Source organism: Lactuca serriola, chromosome 7 (assembly GCF_051521515.1).
Source record: "Lactuca serriola cultivar US96UC23 chromosome 7, Lser_US96UC23_V15, whole genome shotgun sequence".
Classification (NCBI taxonomy): Eukaryota; Viridiplantae; Streptophyta; class Magnoliopsida; order Asterales; family Asteraceae; genus Lactuca; species Lactuca serriola.
This window is the reverse complement of record NC_136414.1, coordinates 28,573,082-28,588,708: the sequence shown is the minus strand read 5'-3', so window position 1 is coordinate 28,588,708 and position 15,627 is coordinate 28,573,082.

Below are 15,627 nucleotides of genomic sequence, written 5' to 3'. Positions count from 1 at the left end.
TGATTACTTGACTAATTCATAAGACAACAAACCTACGCAACCCTAATTGTCATGTATAAATACGGATCTACTCTTTGAGTCGTATACGACCTATCTCAACTCTTCTTCTTCTCTGAGAAACTCATAATCTTCTAGGAACTTGGCTTGCATTTTTGTGACTACATTCGTAAGTGTCCCTTTAAATTATCATATGTTTGATTTCTTTTAACCCATGCATATAGTAGCAACATCAATTCAGAAAGCGAAACCTACGCGATTGTAACAATTTGTAATAATTGGTTCAAGTTCGCACGTCAAACCACCACAAACATAGTTGTTAAAGAACCTATTGTGTAATATTTCTTGTTCTTGAGTGCAGTTAAAGTCATTATACTTGAAATTCTATAAGGAACATATTGAAATTTCTCAAAATTGACAGTCGTTAACAATTGGATAGCAATTCATAAAATAAGTTTTAATTGATGCCTAAAAATATTTGTTTTGCATTAAGTATACTAGAGAGCTATATATAAGAAATTTGAATAGAATATGTTTTCCTGATTCTTTGGATATAAACAACGTCCAAAACGGAGTTCGTATGAGGGAATTACGCCTCTTTTAAGTTATAAAATCATTATTTATCTGATTTTCCTGAAACGAACTCTGCCCTGCTTCGTTTGAAAATTGTTTTTAGCACGTTTTTGAACTCAAATTGTGGTCTATTATTCAATTTCATTTTTATGACATTTTTAATCTTGAGAAAAATTGAATTCGTAAAAAACTGTCAAATCTAAAACAATTAATCGTGAAACTTTAAACGTCATTTCCCGGAGTTCTGTATATCGGAATTGAATTATGTTTGCATTTTTGGAACCACCACGACCGAAACAATAAGCCGACACTTTCAGAAAAAAAAATTATAAGACACTATGATTACACGAGAATCGAGAAGTGGGATTTACATCACTAAAGTACAAAATTTCACATGTTGGTTGCCATAAAAGTCCACCAAAAAGTCAATGGAATACTGCAATAATAAAGAAAAATGCTTCAATTTGAAGCTACCCTCTTCTCTCTCTACACTCACCTCCCACTCTTCCGTTTCTATATTTTCTAGCAAGACACCTCCTACTAGAGGTGGAGTTATGTTTCCAACGAAATCAAAAAGGGGCAGCAACCTATTGGCTTTCTTCCTTCCCTATCGATCGGACCAACAAAACACCCCTGAAGTTGTTACTTTCTTCAGCTCCTACCTCCATTGCATTTATTGTCGGGACAGAAAAGAAGAAACGACGAGGAAGTTGCCAAAGCAGCCCCCTCGCCACCACTGTTGTCGAAGACAATCACCAGCTACCGCCTCCGCTTCCTCCTGCTTGCCTCGAGTTGTGGTCGGAGATGAGGTTAATGAGGCCAAGAGGATCACCAGTCTCGATGGCTCGTCCTCCCTCGATGGATCTGCTACCACCGGATTATGGTATGCGTCATATATAAGTTTGTGCATGTTAAAAAATATATAAAAAGATATTATATATAATCAAAAATGTTATTCAACATATTTAGGTATTAAAAGAAGGTGCATTACCTTAAACGGTTGAAAAAAAAAGTTTAAGAAAATATAAAATGATTAGTTGAAAATACCAAAAATCAACTATTATTATTATACTCTTTGACATTATGTAGAAATGAGCTTAAAAACCATTTTAATATATTATAATAATTGTAAAAATATAAATTATTTTTACTAAATTGTGTAATTTGTCATATATGATATCATAATTGATTTCCAGAATTTAGGAATCGTTATCTAAGAAGTTATATAACGTATAACCACTTGGGTTGTGGTGACTTGGTAAGGCATGTGGAAGATATAGTGGATAACCTATTGACCCATGTTCAAATCCTGGCACTACTCAGCTCTTGTGGCCATGGAGGTTCGCCTGCAGTGACTCCAGGGCATGAGGCAAAGTCTCATGTTTGCAGCGGGGGATTAGTCGGTGCGCGTAAGCTGTCCCGGAAACCCTCGTTAGGGAAGTTCCCTTTCCAAAAAAAAAGTTATATAACGTATCAACTACGTAACTTATCGATTATTATGGAAATTGTTGGTTTCATGTTGGTTGAACCTGGAAAATGTTATAAAAGTAATTGTTATGCTGACCAAATTTCGTCGTGATATACAATAAAATTTGAAAATATGTTAACTCTTACGAATCTCAAATACTAAAAGACTTAAATCAATAATTATTCATAAAAAATCAAAGAATTATAATTGTTCTATGAACTTATAATGGAAGGTTTAAGATTAGGATGCCTAGACACATTGTTAGGATTCAACGGACACAGGTTTCCTATAGAGCTATGTTCGCTTCTAAAAGCCATAGGAGCTAGGATTATTTCCTAAGCTATATGAGTTTTATTTATCACTACACTAGGACTGTATATCTTAGTAAAATCCTCTATGTTATAACCGTTAATCCGTATGGAATGTGGAATGTCAAGTATAGATCGACGATACTGATTTATACGGGTAGACATCCCGCCAATGGTTGCTAGTTACTACCATCGCCCGACGAGTAGAAAATAGACGTTGACGTTTCTACACTACTCAACACATCACGCTGATAAAACGTGGTGTGGACTTTCAGCATATCCCTTGTCATTTTGGTGCAGAGGTGTTCGTCATAGTTTGGTTATGAGCTCATTATATACCTCGAAGTTTGTTTTGTTACCGTATATAATTGATACTGGATTTATATGAGGTTTTTGTTCACTTATACTAGTTGAAAGAGCTTCTATGTAGTGGGATAGTTCATGACTCAAAAGGATAAGTATCATTACACAAAATTAAGTCGTATAACACTTAATTAACATCACGACACGATTGGTCAAGATTTATTAACTTACATTTAATAAGTTATTTATATAAACCCTTTGTTTTTGTACCAAAACACTAAATTTATATGGGAGGAGTTTGCACCACTGATTAAGTGTTAGTTCCCAAATTAAGTAAGATAACACTTAATTAATACTACGACATGATCATACAAAGTTTATAAACTCGAAACTTTTGAGTTTTACACATAAACTATACAACTGTTTCTAAAATTTCAAGAGTAAAGCTAGTTGTTTTATGTTTTCACAAAGGATGACACGCTTATTTTTATATAATTCAAAACCATTATATAAAAATGCATTTTGGTCATGAAAACCATAAAATTTGATATAAATCTGACTTACTTATATGTATTTTGCCAAATTTTGTACTTTTGGATTTGAAAAAACGATATTTCTAATGAGTCCAAATACACTTTTATAACTCATTTTATTTTATAGTTTTTGGTTAGAAAAAGTACAATTTTATAAAAATTGGTCATCCAGACAAAATTTTATAAAAAACACTTTTGGTTATAAAAGCACTTTGTGTCAAAACTTGTAGAACTCGCCAACAAATTTTGTTGACGTATCTTAATGCATGTATTCTCAGGTTTATTGGCAGGTTGGAAGAGTTCGCATATAAGAATTTCCGTTATTATAATATACCCCTGTAAACGGCAAATTGTTAGGTGTGTATCGCGATTTAGCAATAGCCATCAACAATGTAATTTCTATTTTGAGAATAATAGAAGATTATATTTGTATTGTTCAATGTATGTTCAATAAATATGATCACTAATTTACGTCATACACCTCGACATTTCCGTTGGTGGCCGGGGGTGTGATATTGATCCACATGGAATCCAAATTTTTATTGTAAATCCTTTTATAAATGTAACGTCCCAAAATTCAAGACTAAAAATTTCTTTTAATAAAACATTACGTTAAACAAATTCATCATTTCAAAACATAAACAAAGTATTAGTTTCCAAATTACATATTCGTTATCAGAGTAAGCATTCCCAGGCTGTCTAAACTATGGTGTGTGCCATGCGATCACCCCGAGCTCTTCCCTCCGTTACCGGAAGTACCTGAAACCAAAACTGAAAACCGTAAGCACGAAGCTTAATGAGTTCCCCACCCTACCACATACCATGCATAACCACATACTGCACATACTGGGCCATGCCCACTATCCTGGGCCTCGCCCCTACCTCGGGCCTCGCCCGCTACAACGGCCTCGCCGCTCCAGGCCCCGCCTGGCTTCGAGCCCCGCTCGGATACAAATCTGTTTCACTTAGGCCTCGCCTGTCACAGGGCCTCGCCCACTAACATATCATATCACATCACATAAGCTAAACACATACTAACGGATCTGATCCTAAGGCCTCGCCTATCTCTGGGCCCCGCCCTTGTCCTGCTACTGATGAGTCATGGAACCCCGTCCATATTCCTGCTCATAGTGAGGTACGGGCCCAGCCCACCCTCACTCCTTCCCTAACTTGGGCCTAGCCCCTGATCTGCTGCTACTGAGATGTGGAACACCATCCACACTCTGCTTATTGGCGAGATGCGGGACCTCGCCCACACTCACCTCCTTACCAGGCACATACAAGTATTACACAGACAACAAGTATAAACTATCACATAAACCATTCCTTGGGCACCCGCCCTCTATCATTGGACCTCGTCCCGAATATCATACTAGCATACTGCCCCTAGGGCTAACCCCTGGGTCTTCTACTCATAACTACATGGGTCGGCATTGTGGCCGTAGACCCATTCATACAAAGGGAAACTCACCTGCACTGGCTGAACTGGCTGATGAACCCACTAGCTGCTGCCCGGCAACTCTCTGAACTCCTGCTCTACTAGCTTCCCGAGCTATCAATATCAATGCAACACTTAGTATAACTGACCCTCGACAGTTAACCAAGTCAATTCTGGTCTAAGTCAAAGTCCTGGTCAAAGTCAACCTTTCCAGGTCAACCCTACTCGCCAAGTCCACTTACTGACTCGCCGAGTTCACATACTCAGGGTCCTTCCATTCGCGACATGACTCGTCGAGCCAGCCCCTGACTCGCCGAGTCTACTGATTCCTGATTCCTGTCCTGTCCAACTCACTGAGTCCTTGCTCGACTCGCTGACTCGAGTCTTAACTCGAGGGGTTTGGGACTACGCGACCTGACTTGTCGAGTCCAAGAGCAGACTCGTCGAGCACAAGTAAATCTTCATCCTTCTCGTTGAGTTCATGCCCATCTTCATCCGACTCGACGAGCTGTTCATCCCACTCGTCGAGTTCCTCCTCATCTTCAAGCTACTCGCCGAGTCCATTCAGATCTACATACATGCAGAGGACTTTTGAGTCATGCATGGACTCCAAACTGTAGATCTACCCTTCCCAAGCATATTCCCCACGTAAAGTTGCAAACTTTACGTGTAGAGAGGGAGATCTAGGCAAAAAGCACCATAAACTAGGGTTTAAGGCCAAGGGGCTTCAAAATCGACTCAAGGGCTGATACTTTATGCTTCTCCAGACCATAATACACTTGGATCTGAAGTAGCAACTCCAGATCCGGCTTCTAACTCAAAATAATATCATTATGGCTAAAGAGCCCCAACAACCACACATAGATCTAGGTGCAAAAAGGGTCCACGAACTAGTTTATACCTCCAAAAGCTCAGAAATGTCTTCCCAATCCCGGATCTACAGCCCCCTTCTTGCACTCTCAAGATTCTCCTTCTTTCTCCAAGCTTAATGCACTCTTGAAGGCAATAAATGGCTCGATCAATGGATATGACGGCTAGGGTTTGGTATCCAGGGCTAAAGAGGCAGTAAGGAACCCTAGGAAGAAGATTAAGACATTTATATAGGCTCCAAGTCCCGCATTTAGGGTTTTCCACGCACAGACCAGACTCGTCGAGTCGGTCACTTACTCTTCGACCCGGATCCCGCTCTGACTCGTCGAGTTCCTCCTTGGACTCGCCGAGTTGCCCCTTAACATTAAGGTTTTCCTTCCTTTCTTGACCTTCAAAACTTTGGGTGTTACAACTCTCCCCCACTTAAACTAAAATTCGTCCTCGAAGTTTGTTATGGCCCACCGCCTGCGACCTGCCTGCAATACCTAGCCAATTATTCCAACACTAGCTGCCTTCCTCCGCTGGCCTACCGCCCGATCATTCTAACTAGCATCAAACCTTGCGGATAATCATCCCGGGTCAACCCTGACCCTGAACATTCTGGAAACACAACTTACTCAACCGATGATCCGTCTGGTACTCACTGAGTACTGCACTGAACCTATAGGGGTTCACCCCTTCTTTCCTTGCACAACTCCTTGCCTTTCCAAGGCAAAACTCCATAACCAACTATTCTTCTGTCACTGTGAAGACCCCATCCTTCACCAACTCCTTCACCCCCGCTATTACCAATACAGGTCATCGCCGTCAGTAACCACTGACACTCCCCTCTGCCTAAAACTTGGTGCTGAGCACCCCTCGATTCAGCTAACTGGATTCCACCATACTCTGCTTACCCGCAATACCCTTGACTGAAAATTCTGCTATTCCTTGACTGCCTTCCGGATGAACTGAGACCACCCTGGTCCCTACCAACCTATCAATGTCTGGGTTACCGACTCCCATCGGTAGCTAGTCCCACCACCACCACTAGTCGCTCCCAGCGACTTCCGAAGAAACTTCGACCACTTAAAACTGCTCAATCCATTCTACTATTCAGGCACTACAACCCTGGGATCCCCGATCCCCTAACCTGACACTAAGGTCCCTACCAGGTCCCACCTGTGCTGCTAAACTCACGGGCCTCGCCCACGGGTCTCACCCAACCATACCACTGAGCAACCCTGCTCCCAAGTCTCATCTACACTGCTAATCTCATACGGGCCCCGCCCACGGGTCTCACCCAACTATATCCTGGAGCGGCCTCTCCCAAGGTCTCACCTTTCTAGGGCTATACATGCAACTCCCTATCATTCTCATCCACTACCCATTCCTGATCCCTACCTGATCACTAGGAGATAAGGGCCTCGCCCCAACTCCGCTAACGAAACTACTAAGGAATGCTACGGCTTACCCATAGTCTTACATCACCATCCATTGCTGACGCTAGTGAATGATACGGCTGCCCCGTAGTCTTACAACACTTCCTACCACTGAATGCTAATACAAAGGCACCCATGTGCCATCAGCTCTCGAAATCCTCACTCCGACTCCCTCGAGTCCTTCGGGCGATCCACAACCTGAATTCCAAATCACGCATTAACCATTACCAACACACGCACTAACTGATGGGGAGTTTCTCAAACTCCCAACCCTGAATTCTCAAACCATCAAACGCTGAACTACTTTTTTTCCTTCTCGGAGGTCACATACTCATTCTGGGTCTGCGCGCTCCTCTCTGGGCACACCCGGAGGATTCTCCCCCACTTCGATCCTGCTTACCCCTTGCTGCTCAATACTCAAAAGAGATCCCGATCTTTGCTACCATTCCATATCCCATCTACTGAGGAACCCAAGCCCGCCATAGATAGGGATTTAACCAATCCATCTCAATCACTATAACACTCCGAACTAGCGAGACGTACCAAATCCCTCCCAAGCATGCTACAGTTACTGCATCCTTCAAAACCTTCTTCAATAGAGCACCTCCCCTAACTACCATACAAATATCCAAGGTATGCAGATGGCATATAACTCGATCACAATCAACCACTCAAAATAAAATACTTTTACCGATAATGATGCAGAACCATAACAATAAAATCATGCACAAATAAAAGAACTGAAAATGGGAAATTGCATACCTGCAACGTCCGGCGTTGCTCGCGTCTCCAAGGTCGTCATCTGAAAAGCCCTGCTCCCTGCCGCAGGTGCCTCTACCCGGCCCTGACGGCCATCCGTGATCCTCAAGGTTGCAGGGGCGGGTGCCATCACCCGTCCTGCCGAAAACGAACTAGGACACTGGGCCTTCTTGTGGCCCCGCTGGTTGCAGTGAAAACATATCAAGTCTGATCCCTGCGCGGCGGTAACAGTACAATCCCTGCTGAAATGACCAGTCCGACCGCACTTGAAACAGCCAGACTCACCACCGCTACCACTCCTGCACGCGCCCCCATGCGCCCTGCCACACTTTCCGTACCGACTGCGGTCCTGATGATCCCTCAATCTCGAATCCGATCCCTTGGGCCTCTTGCCCGAACCCGCAGCTACCTGAACCTCATCCGGCTTCCTCTTCTGGATTTTCTCCAAATCAATTTCCCTTTCTCTAGCCCGAGAAATCATATCTTCCAGCGTCTTACAGCTGGATCTGCTCACGAACTCCCTAATGTCATCCCTAAACATCTCTTGGTACCAAGCCTTCTTCATCTCCTCATCCGCGACATACTGCGGTACAAGAAGAGCCCTCTCCCTGAACTTGGCGGTGATCTCCGCCACAGTCTCAGTAGTCTGCGTCAAATCCTGAAACTCTCGTGCCAACTGCTACACCTCAATAACCGGCGAAAACTCCACCCTGAACCTGGCCGAGAAATCGCTCCAAGTCATCGCGTCCAACGCGACATCATCCCCAAAGCATGACCAATCTCCTCCCACCAATCCCTCGCTCTGTCCTTCAGAAGACAAGAGGCGAGTCTAACCTTGTCCCCCTCGGGACACTTGCTCGTACGAAAAGCGTTGGCAACATCAGCCAACCATCTGCTTCTAGCAATGGGGTCCCTAGCCCCATGATAATCTGGCGCCCTGCAGGCCCTAAACTCTCGAAATGTCAAGGTACACGCTCCCAACAAAGCCATCATCTCGGTACGGAAGGCTCCCAGCCTCTCATCCAAAATCTCCAGTATACCCTCCTTGACCGTGCCAAAGATCATAGGAGTCTGATCTAGCATACTGCGTGCAACCTCGGCAGATACCAACTCTCTCATTCGCTCCTCGAGCTGCTCGGCCCCTGAACCCGAGCCTGATCCCTCTCCGGCGCCTGATCCGCCCGCTGGTCTCTCTCGCAACATCATCATGCTGAAACATATAACACAACCACTATCAGAATACTCATCACTGATGCAAGACCACCCATACCCTACCAGGTTCCCGGTCTTGTCTCGGCCTTTCCCGAATCGAGTACGGATTCTCTGCTTTTAGTAGTACGGGCCCATACTACCTTCCACATCTATCCGTACTTTCCTCGGGAATTGCTTCGACTCCACCAGGTCCCTTATCCACTAATACTGCTCCCAGCAATATCTCATCCTAGGCTTACCCTAGGGAAACCTCTGACTCAACTCCAACCAGTCCTCAGCTGCTGAAGGTCTCCTTGTGATGCCAATTAGCCATCACCTGAATACCATCACATACGACGAGACTCAGATAATCCTTCAAGTAAAAGAGTCGTCCCTACAACGGTTGGACTCAAATGAGAGCTGCGCAATAGGACCAAGTCCAGCACTCTGAGATTATTCAGCCCTGATCACATGTGACGTGTCGTATCCACCTAATGGCTAACTCCCATCACTCAGAATCCCACAATGCACAAAGCAAGCAACATTCAGACAAGGGAAAATCTAACTATAACATACTCAAGTAATCATATCCACATAGCAAGAATCTGAACTAGCATGCAACATATACTCATAAACTCAGGCATAACCTAAACAGGCTATCCTACTACTGTCTAATCAGCACTATCATTTAGCTCAAAGCACAAATAACAGGCAGATAAGGCATCATCCCTAGATCCTTAGTCCTATTCTAGCATACTGTTCTGTCAACTAATAATCATAACATAAACTTGTACGGGTATTTTGGGGTACTTACTTGAGCTCGGCTGATTGCATGCACCACACCCCTTTTTCTCTTTTCAAAATTCTTCTCTTTCTGAATTCTTTTTGCTTTTCTAAAACTGTTTTTCGTTCTCAAAATTCTTTTTACAAAACTGTCTTTTCATTTTTGAAAACTTTTTATCCGACCCCTCAGTTTGAGTTCAAGCACACCCGAGAGTATGCCCGAATCCCTCAAACCAAGGCTCTGATACCAACTTGTAACGTCCCAAAATTCAAGACTAAAAATTTCTTTTAATAAAACATTAAGTTAAACAAATTCATCATTTCAAAACATAAACAAAGTATTAGTTTCCAAATTACATATTCGTTATCAGAGTAAGCATTCCCAGGCTTTCTAAACTATGGTGTGTGCCATGCGATCACCCCGAGCTCTTCCCTCCGTTACCGGAAGTACCTGAAACCAAAACTGAAAACCGTAAGCACGAAGCTTAATGAGTTCCCCACCCTACCACATACCATGCATAACCACATACTGCACATACTGGGCCATGCCCACTATCCTGGGCCTCGCCCCTACCTCGGGCCTCGCCCGCTACAACGGCCTCGCCGCTCCAGGCCCCGCCTGGCTTCGAGCCCCGCTCGGATACAAATCTGTTTCACTTAGGCCTCGCCTGTCACAGGGCCTCGCCCACTAACATATCATATCACATCACATAAGCTAAACACATACTAACGGATCTGATCCTAAGGCCTCGCCTATCTCTGGGCCCCGCCCTTGTCCTGCTACTGATGAGTCATGGAACCCCGTCCATATTCCTGCTCATAGTGAGGTACGGGCCCAGCCCACCCTCACTCCTTCCCTAACTTGGGCCTAGCCCCTGATCTGCTGCTACTGAGATGTGGAACACCATCCACACTCTGCTTATTGGCGAGATGCGGGACCTCGCCCACACTCACCTCCTTACCAGGCACATACAAGTATTACACAGACAACAAGTATAAACTATCACATAAACCATTCCTTGGGCACCCGCCCTCTATCATTGGACCTCGTCCCGAATATCATACTAGCATACTGCCCCTAGGGCTAACCCCTGGGTCTTCTACTCATAACTACATGGGTCGGCATTGTGGCCGTAGACCCATTCATACAAAGGGAAACTCACCTGCACTGGCTGAACTGGCTGATGAACCCACTAGCTGCTGCCCGGCAACTCTCTGAACTCCTGCTCTACTAGCTTCCCGAGCTATCAATATCAATGCAACACTTAGTATAACTGACCCTCGACAGTTAACCAAGTCAATTCTGGTCTAAGTCAAAGTCCTGGTCAAAGTCAACCTTTCCAGGTCAACCCTACTCGCCAAGTCCACTTACTGACTCGCCGAGTTCACATACTCAGGGTCCTTCCATTCGCGACATGACTCGTCGAGCCAGCCCCTGACTCGCCGAGTCTACTGATTCCTGATTCCTGTCCTGTCCAACTCACTGAGTCCTTGCTCGACTCGCTGACTCGAGTCTTAACTCGAGGGGTTTGGGACTACGCGACCTGACTTGTCGAGTCCAAGAGCAGACTCGTCGAGCACAAGTAAATCTTCATCCTTCTCGTTAAGTTCATGCCCATCTTCATCCGACTCGACGAGCTGTTCATCCCACTCGTCGAGTTCCTCCTCATCTTCAAGCTACTCGCCGAGTCCATTCAGATCTACATACATGCAGAGGACTTTTGAGTCATGCATGGACTCCAAACTGTAGATCTACCCTTCCCAAGCATATTCCCCACGTAAAGTTGCAAACTTTACGTGTAGAGAGGGAGATCTAGGCAAAAAGCACCATAAACTAGGGTTTAAGGCCAAGGGGCTTCAAAATCGACTCAAGGGCTGATACTTTATGCTTCTCCAGACCATAATACACTTGGATCTGAAGTAGCAACTCCAGATCCGGCTTCTAACTCAAAATAATATCATTATGGCTAAAGAGCCCCAACAACCACACATAGATCTAGGTGCACAAAGGGTCTACGAACTAGTTTATACCTCCAAAAGCTCAGAAATGTCTTCCCAATCCCGGATCTACAGCCCCCTTCTTGCACTCTCAAGATTCTCCTTCTTTCTCCAAGCTTAATGCACTCTTGAAGGCAATAAATGGCTCGATCAATGGATATGACGGATAGGGTTTGGTATCCAGGGCTAAAGAGGCAGTAAGGAACCCTAGGAAGAAGATTAAGACGTTTATATAGGCTCCAAGTCCCGCATTTAGGGTTTTCCACGCACAGACCAGACTCGCCGAGTCACCTTGGCCGACTCGCCGAGTCGGTCACTTACTCTTCGACCCAGATCCCGCTGTGACTCGCCGAGTTCCTCCTTGGACTCGCCGAGTCGCCCCTTAACATTAAGGTTTTCCTTCCTTTCTTAACCTTCAAAACTTTGGGAATTACAATAAACCCTAACATTCGAATTGATATTTCATGTCTCGTGGAGATGGTTGGTTTAATCCAGAAGATAACTATGAAGTTTTTAGCAAACTATATAAGTTTGAAGGCAATGATTTCAGACGTTGCAAAAGAAGATGCATTTCATGTTTACCATGCTGAAAGAGGCATATGGTACTCCTAAGAAGGATGTGGTTGAAATGAGACATTAGAAGATAACATGATGAGAAGCAAGTGGGACAACGATGACTACATATGTAAAGGTCATATTTTGAATGGTATGTCGGATTCCTTATTTTATATTCATGGTGATGCTAAAAGTATAAATGAATTGTGGTACGCCCTTGAGTCAAAGTACATCATTGAGGATGCTTCTAGGAAGAAGTTTCTAGTTAGCGACTTTAATAACTATAAAATTGTTGAATCAAGGTCTGGAATTGAACAATAGAATGAACTCCTTCGCATTTTGGATCAATTCAAACTACACAAAATGAATATGAATGAATCTATTAATGTGTCAAGTGCCTTAGACCCCTTAGTATAGTGAAGACAACTCACCTTGCAACTGCCGAACCGAACCACGAAAGCACAAACCCGAAGCACTGCCCCAAACTCCAACACCTATAGCCATAAATGATCCATTGAAATAAATATCCAAATTACCATAATACCCTTGAAGGTCAAACTGGTCAAAGTCAAAGTCCTAGCCAAAGTCAACCTTCCTGATTGACTATACTCGTCGAGTCCACCCGTCGACTCGCCGAGTTCTCAAACCCAGAAAACTCTCAAAGCACGACTAAACTCGCCGAGTCACCCCAATACTCGTCGAGTCCAACGATCTCTGAGTCCCATCCTGTCAAACTCACTGAGTCGCCAATCGACTCACTAATCTGAGGCTTTAACCAAAAGAGATTGGGGCTCTGCGACCTGACTCGCCGAATCCAAGGCAATCTTCAACAGACTCGCCAAGTTGTTCTTCCAACTCGTCGAGTTCATGCCTATCTTCATATGACTTGCCGAGCCCACCCGAGGAACTCGCCGAGTCTCTTCAGTCCTTCATCCATATAGAGGCTTTTTGAGCCATGCAGGGGCACCAAACTGTAGATCCACTCTTCTAGGGCATGACTCTCACATAAAGTTGCAAACTTTACGTGAAACCAAGGAGTTAAAAGTCCAAATCACTCTAGGGCTAGGATTTAAGACAAGGGTGCTTCACCAACAACTCATTGACTGATGCTTTATGACATTCTAGACCAACACAAGTCTAGATCTGGAGTAGCAACTTCATATCTGAACTCCAAACCCGAAATAGATCTCAAACATACCAAAATGGCCCCAAATCTCATCCATGAATAGATCTAGATGCAAAAGAGTGAAGGTAACAACTTACTACCTCCAATATGTGCCCAAACTGAAGTAGATTCGGGATCTACACCACTCTCTTGATGCAAGCCCTTTTGATCTTCAAGTTTCTTCCACTAGAAACAACTTCCAAAGCTTCAATCTCTCTCCAAAGGCCTCACACACAAGCTTAGGGTTTTCTGGTTCTCAATGGCAATAAGGAGGCTGAGAGAAGGACATAAAGTCCTTTAAATAGGGTGCAACCCTCAAGATTAGGGTTTTTCTCAGTCAAGCACCAACTCGTCGAGTCCAGCTTCCGACTCGGCGAGTTGGTCACTTAATTCGCGACCCAAAACCCGCTCCGATTCGGCGAGTAAGCATACCTACTCGTCGAGTCCCTTCTTCAAAATTACACTTTAAACCCTTAAATCATACTTCTGAAATTCGAGATGTTACATCTCGGGTGGCCTGAATTGATCATAAAAGGAATGACAGTCGCACCTTGATCGGTGACTGTTTTCGATGGCAAAAACAACAAAGCATCGTAATAGAGGTTTTTTGTGGGTTGTTTTTCGACTAGAAGAAGGGTGGAAGGGGATGGAACGGTGGTGGGAGGGAGATGGCATTCGGTGGGTTTCCGACTTGTTTTCTCTTGGCATGAAGCTCATCGATGGAGCTGTTTTTGGTCGAGCAACAGTAGCAATCAACCAAGAGGGCAAGTGTGTTTGGGTTGTGATTAATGAAGAAATAAGGATGAAGGGTTGATAAAAAGTCGCTGGAATGGAGGGTGGCGTCCCTCCTTTTCCTCACTGGTTTTTCGGTGAAATAAGAGAGAATACGGAGAGATCGAGAGAAGAGTGTGAGGGAAGGAAAAAAATGACATCTTTGCAAGATTTGGTTGATCTTTATGGTGTATTAAATGATCCCTCCAGTTGATTTTAGTGTACCATTCGTATATTGGGAAGATATTGTTATGTGTATGTGTATGAGATAAGTTTGAGATATTTGGAGGCAATTATATACACATACAATACATATAATCCTATGCATTAAACGTTATATATATATATATATATATATATATATATATATATATATATATATATAAGTCGAGATCTTGTACTTAAGGAATACCAAAATTGTTTTCATTCTAGTTCTTGGTCTTTTGAAGTCATATATGACACACACACACACACACACACACATATATATATATATATATATATATATATATATATGTAATTGTGTTGTTATTTAATTATAATCACATATCATATATACATTATGGTGATTTAAGAAATACTTGTTATATGAAGTGGGTATTTATAAAATATATAGCCAAATATCTTTAATTGTTTATAAAATATGCAACTTACAAATATATATGTAGATGTATACGATTTTATTAATATTATGCAATTTCCATCGTCAAAATCCACAACAACCGAATTTGATTTCTAAAATATACATGGAATGAAGTCCAGACACTCGAAACCATGTCAAAATCAATAATTTAGAGTTTCATGTTTAAGCATAAGTCTCTTAGTTCAAAAATAGATTAATTCCTGAGCAATTAAGTATAATACAACTTAAATTGCCTAATAAAATATTGAAATATTGCACAATAGGTCTAGTTATAATAACGATCATGGCGATTGAATGATAGTTCTTGACCTTTTTCACCAATTGTTACAGTTACACAGTCTAAAGAAGTGGCTGGAGGTTTGGGAAATGCACCCACCACAAGAAGATATTGATTTAGTAAGGGACGATAATTATAGAAATCTAGTTCTAGATGCTTCGTTTGATACACATAATCATGATACTTATTTCCTAATTTTATGATTTTGTTGTTCATTTGATATAGGGTTTAAGTCTACGCCTGATCTATACACAAGTGAGTAATGTTCTCATCCTTGGAGGCGAACGACGTCACTGTCACTCCCCACAGCATCCCCGACCAATTGTGCGCTTCTGGGTCCGATGGAAACCGTATCACCTCCAGAAAATTTAGTTCCATCTACGTGAGAAGTGGCGGTGAAAATGAAGGGGATCATGTTGGATTAGTGTCTAAGTCCATAACTATTTTGGTATGTACTTGACCCGATTATGAGCATGGTCCTTTTGGGTTGCCTTCACCATAGCAATATGTAGGATGAATTAAGGAGAGAGAGGTTTAAGTGTGATTTATTAATATATTATGAGAATAATATATT